This window comes from Ictalurus furcatus, chromosome 18 (genome assembly GCF_023375685.1).
Source record: "Ictalurus furcatus strain D&B chromosome 18, Billie_1.0, whole genome shotgun sequence".
In the NCBI taxonomy this organism is placed as follows: Eukaryota; Metazoa; Chordata; class Actinopteri; order Siluriformes; family Ictaluridae; genus Ictalurus; species Ictalurus furcatus.
Genome location: NC_071272.1, coordinates 9,751,375 through 9,758,621, shown reverse-complemented (window position 1 = coordinate 9,758,621; position 7,247 = coordinate 9,751,375). Strand labels below are relative to the sequence as shown.

The following is a 7,247-nucleotide window of genomic DNA, read 5'->3' as shown; positions in this document are numbered from 1 at the left end:
AAATATGTGAAAAATATCATATTGGAATAGGTTGGGCTATTGATTATATGAGTTTGTTAGAAAAACCACTTTCCTTTGCTCCTAGCGCCTTCTGAAGCGCTGTATAGCGTTTTGAGCGTATAAAGAGCACAAGTGTGTATGGGGACACAGGATAAATGGGAACTAGTTTTCTTATTGAACTTTTGATGAAAAGTGACTTTCTAGACATAAAATGTCACTTTTTTCACCTTATCACAGTTTATCATCAACTTTTACATTTTAATGTAAACAATCATATTTCGTATTATTTTAGGTCAGAAACATTTCATAGTACTATATTATATCTAAATATGTGAAAAATATCATATTGGAATAGGTTGGGCAATTGATAATATGAGTTTGTTAGAAAAACCACTTTCCTTTGCTCCTAGCGCCTTCTGAAGCGCTGTATAGCGTTTTGAGCGTATAAAGAGCACAAGTGTGTATGGGGACACAGGATAAATGGGAACTAGTTTTCTTATTGAACTTTTGATGAAAAGTGACTTTCTAGATATAAAATGTCACTTTTTTCAACTTATCACACTTTAACATCAAGTTGTACATTTTAATGTAAACAATCATATTTCGTATTATTTTAGGTCAGAAACATTTCATAGTACTATATTATGTCTAAATATGTGAAAAATATCATATTGGAATAGGTTGGGCTATTGATTATATGAGTTTGTTAGAAAAACCACTTTCCTTTGCTCCTAGCGCCTTCTGAAGCGCTGTATAGCGTTTTGAGCGTATAAAGAGCACAAGTGTGTATGGGGACACAGGATAAATGGGAACTAGTTTTCTTATTGAACTTTTGATGAAAAGTGACTTTCTAGATATAAAATGTCACTTTTTTCAACTTATCACACTTTAACATCAAGTTGTACATTTTAATGTAAACAATCATATTTCGTATTATTTTAGGTCAGAAACATTTCATAGTACTATATTATGTCTAAATATGTGAAAAATATCATATTGGAATAGGTTGGGCTATTGATTATATGAGTTTGTTAGAAAAACCACTTTCCTTTGCTCCTAGCGCCTTCTGAAGCACTGTATAGCGTTTTGAGCGTATAAAGAGCACAAGTGTGTTTGGGGATACAGGATAAATGGGAACTAGTTTTCTTATTGAACTTTTGATGAAAAGTGACTTTCTAGCCATAAAATGTCACTTTTTTCACCTTATCACAGTTTATCATCAACTTTTACATTTTAATGTAAACAATCATATTTCGTATTATTTTAGGTCAGAAACATTTCATAGTACTATATTATATCTAAATATGTGAAAAATATCATATTGGAATAGGTTGGGCAATTGATATGAGTTTGTTAGAAAAACCACTTTCCTTTGCTCCTAGCGCCTTCAGAAGCGCTGTATAGCGTTTTGAGCGTATAAAGAGCACAAGTGTGTATGGGGACACAGTATTAATGGGAACTAATTTTCTTAATGAACTTTTGATGAAAAGTGACTTTCTAGACATAAAATGTCACTTTTTTCACTTATCACACTTTATCATCAACTTGTACATTTTAATGTAAACAATCATATTTCGTATTATTTTAGGTCAGAAACATTTCATAGTACTATATTATGTCTAAATATGTGAAAAATATCATATTGGAATAGGTTGGGCTATTGATTATATGAGTTTGTTAGAAAAACCACTTTCCTTTGCTCCTAGCGCCTTCTGAAGCGCTGTATAGCGTTTTGAGCGTATAAAGAGCACAAGTGTGTATGGGGACACAGGATGAATGGGAACTAGTTTTCTTATTGAACTTTTGATGAAAAGTGACTTTCTAGACATAAAATGTCACTTTTTTCACCTTATCACACTTTATCATCAACTTGTACATTTTAATGTAAACAATCATATTTCGTATTATTTTAGGTCAGAAACATTTCATAGTACTATATTATGTCTAAATATGTGAAAAATATCATATTGGAATAGGTTGGGCTATTGATTATATGAGTTTGTTAGAAAAACCACTTTCCTTTGCTCCTAGCGCCTTCTGAAGCGCTGTATAGCGTTTTGAGCGTATAAAGAGCACAAGTGTGTATGGGGACACAGGATTAATGGGAACTAGTTTTCTTATTGAACTTTTGATGAAAAGTGACTTTCTAGATATAAAATGTCACTTTTTTCACTTATCACACTTTATCATCAAGTTTACATTTTAATGTAAACAATCATATTTCGTATTATTTTAGGTCAGAAACATTTCATAGTACTATATTATGTCTAAATATGTGAAAAATATCATATTGGAATAGGTTGGGCTATTGATTATATGAGTTTGTTAGAAAAACCACTTTCCTTTGCTCCTAGCGCCTTCTGAAGCGCTGTATAGCGTTTTGAGCGTATAAAGAGCACAAGTGTGTATGGGGACACAGGATAAATGGGAACTAGTTTTCTTATTGAACTTTTGATGAAAAGTGACTTTCTAGATATAAAATGTCACTTTTTTCAACTTATCACACTTTAACATCAAGTTGTACATTTTAATGTAAACAATCATATTTCGTATTATTTTAGGTCAGAAACATTTCATAGTACTATATTATGTCTAAATATGTGAAAAATATCATATTGGAATAGGTTGGGCTATTGATTATATGAGTTTGTTAGAAAAACCACTTTCCTTTGCTCCTAGCGCCTTCTGAAGCGCTGTATAGCGTTTTGAGCGTATAAAGAGCACAAGTGTGTTTGGGGATACAGGATAAATGGGAACTAGTTTTCTTATTGAACTTTTGATGAAAAGTGACTTTCTAGCCATAAAATGTCACTTTTTTCACCTTATCACAGTTTATCATCAACTTTTACATTTTAATGTAAACAATCATATTTCGTATTATTTTAGGTCAGAAACATTTCATAGTACTATGTTATATCTAAATATGTGAAAAATATCATATTGGAATAGGTTGGGCAATTGATAATATGAGTTTGTTAGAAAAACCACTTTCCTTTGCTCCTAGCGCCTTCTGAAGCGCTGTATAGCGTTTTGAGCGTATAAAGAGCACAAGTGTGTATGGGGACACAGTATTAATGGGAACTAGTTTTCTTAATGAACTTTTGATGAAAAGTGACTTTCTAGACATAAAATGTCACTTTTTTCACGTTATCACACTTCATCATCAACTTTTACATTTTAATGTAAACAATCATATTTCGTATTATTTTAGGTCAGAAACATTTCATAGTACTATATTATGTCTAAATATGTGAAAAATATCATATTGGAATAGGTTGGGCAATTGATTATATGAGTTTGTTAGAAAAACCACTTTCCTTTGCTCCTAGCGCCTTCTGAAGCGCTGTATAGCGTTTTGAGCGTATAAAGAGCACAAGTGTGTATGGGAACACAGGATTAATGGGAACTAGTTTTCTTAATGAACTTTTGATGAAAAGTGACTTTCTAGCCATAAAATGTCACTTTTTTCACCTTATCACAGTTTATCATCAACTTTTACATTTTAATGTAAACAATCATATTTCGTATTATTTTAGGTCAGAAACATTTCATAGTACTATGTTATATCTAAATATGTGAAAAATATCATATTGGAATAGGTTGGGCAATTGATAATATGAGTTTGTTAGAAAAACCACTTTCCTTTGCTCCTAGCGCCTTCTGAAGCGCTGTATAGCGTTTTGAGCGTATAAAGAGCACAAGTGTGTATGGGGACACAGGATGAATGGGAACTAGTTTTCTTATTGAACTTTTGATGAAAAGTGACTTTCTAGATATAAAATGTCACTTTTTTCAACTTATCACACTTTAACATCAAGTTGTACATTTTAATGTAAACAATCATATTTCGTATTATTTTAGGTCAGAAACATTTCATAGTACTATATTATGTCTAAATATGTGAAAAATATCATATTGGAATAGGTTGGGCTATTGATTATATGAGTTTGTTAGAAAAACCACTTTCCTTTGCTCCTAGCGCCTTCTGAAGCGCTGTATAGCGTTTTGAGCGTATAAAGAGCACAAGTGTGTATGGGGACACAGGATTAATGGGAACTAGTTTTCTTATTGAACTTTTGATGAAAAGTGACTTTCTAGACATAAAATGTCACTTTTTTGAACTTATCACACTTTAACATCAAGTTGTACATTTTAATGTAAACAATCATATTTCGTATTATTTTAGGTCAGAAACATTTCATAGTACTATATTATATCTAAATATGTGGAAAATATCATATTGGAATAGGTTGGGCAATTGATAATATGAGTTTGTTATAAAAACCACTTTCCTTTGCTCCTAGCGCCTTCTGAAGCGCTGTATAGCGTTTTGAGCGTATAAAGAGCACAAGTGTGTATGGGGACACAGTATTAATGGGAACAAGTTTTCTTAATGAACTTTTGATGAAAAGTGACTTTCTAGACATAAAATGTCACTTTTTTCACGTTATAACACTTCATCATCAACTTTGACATTTTAATGTAAACAATCATATTTCGTATTATTTTAGGTCAGAAACATTTCATAGTACTATATTATGTCTAAATATGTGAAAAATATCATATTGGAATAGGTTGGGCAATTGATAATGAGTTTGTTAGAAAAACCACTTTCCTTTGCTCCTAGCGCCTTCTGAAGCGCTGTATAGCGTTTTGAGCGTATAAAGAGCACAAGTGTGTATGGGGACACAGTATTAATGGGAACTAGTTTTCTTAATGAACTTTTGATGAAAAGTGACTTTCTAGACATAAAATGTCACTTTTTTCACGTTATAACACTTCATCATCAACTTTTACATTTTAATGTAAACAATCATATTTCGTATTATTTTAGGTCAGAAACATTTCATAGTACTATATTATATCTAAATATGTGAAAAATATCATATTGGAATAGGTTGGGCAATTGATTATATGAGTTTGTTAGAAAAACCACTTTCCTTTGCTCCTAGCGCCTTCTGAAGCGCTGTATAGCGTTTTGAGCGTATAAAGATCACAAGTGTGTATGGGGACACAGGATTAATGGGAACTAGTTTTCTTATTGAACTTTTGATGAAAAGTGACTTTCTAGACATAAAATGTCACTTTTTTGAACTTATCACACTTTAACATCAAGTTGTACATTTTAATGTAAACAATCATATTTCGTATTATTTTAGGTCAGAAACATTTCATAGTACTATATTATATCTAAATATGTGAAAAATATCATATTGGAATAGGTTGGGCAATTGATTATATGAGTTTGTTAGAAAAAACCACTTTCCTTTGCTCCTAGCGCCTTCTGAAGCGCTGTATAGTGTTTTGAGCGTATAAAGCTCACAAGTGTGTATGGGGATACAGGATAAATGGGAACTAGTTATCTTATTGAACTTTTGATGAAAAGTGACTTTCTAGATATAAAATGTCACTTTTTTCAACTTATCACACTTTAACATCAAGTTGTGCATTTTAATGTAAACAATCATATTTCGTATTATTTTAGGTCAGAAACATTTCATAGTACTATATTATGTCTAAATATGTGAAAAATATCATATTGGAATAGGTTGGGCAATTGATAATATGAGTTTGTTAGAAAAACCACTTTCCTTTGCTCCTAGCGCCTTCTGAAGCGCTGTATAGCGTTTTGAGCGTATAAAGAGCACAAGTGTGTATGGGGCACAGTATTAATGGGAACTAGTTTTCTTAATGAACTTTTGATGAAAAGTGACTTTCTAGACATAAAATGTCACTTTTTTCACTTTATAACACTTCATCATCAACTTTGACATTTTAATGTAAACAATCATATTTCGTATTATTTTAGGTCAGAAACATTTCATAGTACTATATTATGTTTAAATATGTGAAAAATATCATATTGGAATAGGTTGGGCAATTGATAATGAGTTTGTTAGAAAAACCACTTTCCTTTGCTCCTAGCGCCTTCTGAAGCGCTGTATAGCGTTTTGAGCGTATAAAGAGCACAAGTGTGTATGGGGACACAGTATTAATGGGAACTAAGTTTTCTTAATGAACTTTTGATGAAAAGTGACTTTCTAGACATAAAATGTCACTTTTTTCACGTTATCACACTTTATCATCAACTTTTACATTTTAATGTAAACAATCATATTTCGTATTATTTTAGGTCAGAAACATTTCATAGTACTATATTATATCTAAATATGTGAAAAATATCATATTGGAATAGGTTGGGCAATTGATTATATGAGTTTGTTAGAAAAACCACTTTCCTTTGCTCCTAGCGCCTTCTGAAGCGCTGTATAGCGTTTTGAGCGTATAAAGAGCACAAGTGTGTATGGGGATACAGGATAAATGGGAACTAGTTATCTTATTGAACTTTTGATGAAAAGTGACTTTCTAGATATAAAATGTCACTTTTTTCAACTTATCACACTTTAACATCAAGTTGTACATTTTAATGTAAACAATCATATTTCGTATTATTTTAGGTCAGAAACATTTCATAGTACTATATTATATCTAAATATGTGAAAAATATCATATTGGAATAGGTTGGGCAATTGATTATATGAGTTTGTTAGAAAAACCACTTTCCTTTGCTCCTAGCGCCTTCTGAAGCGCTGTATAGCGTTTTGAGCGTATAAAGAGCACAAGTGTGTATGGGGACACAGGATAAATGGGAACTAGTTTTCTTATTGAACTTTTGATGAAAAGTGACTTTCTAGACATAAAATGTCACTTTTTTGAACTTATCACACTTTAACATCAAGTTGTACATTTTAATGTAAACAATCATATTTCGTATTATTTTAGGTCAGAAACATTTCATAGTACTATATTATATCTAAATATGTGAAAAATATCATATTGGAATAGGTTGGGCAATTGATAATATGAGTTTGTTAGAAAAACCACTTTCCTTTGCTCCTAGCACCTTCTGAAGCGTTGTATAGCGTTTTGAGCGTATAAAGAGCACAAGTGTGTATGGGGACACAGTATTAATGGGAACAAGTTTTCTTAATGAACTTTTGATGAAAAGTGACTTTCTAGACATAAAATGTCACTTTTTTCACTTCATAACACTTCATCATCAACTTTGACATTTTAATGTAAACAATCATATTTCGTATTATTTTACGTCAGAAACATTTCATAGTACTATATTATGTCAAAATATGTGAAAAATATCATATTGGAATAGGTTGGGCAATTGATAATGAGTTTGTTAGAAAATCGACTTTCCTTTGCTCCTAGCGCCTTCTGAAGCGCTGTATAGC

The 7,247-nt window shown here is 31.5% G+C and overlaps 1 long non-coding RNA gene across 1 annotated transcript; it reads left to right on the top strand.

The window, feature by feature from the left end:
• Window positions 1–2,200: 2,200 nt before the first annotated feature.
• Window positions 2,201–6,790, top strand: LOC128621920 (uncharacterized). Its single transcript, XR_008388333.1, has 3 exons — window positions 2,201–4,574; window positions 4,898–5,548; window positions 6,197–6,790. It is a non-coding gene; the product is annotated as an uncharacterized LOC128621920 (long non-coding RNA).
• Window positions 6,791–7,247: the final 457 nt, after the last annotated feature.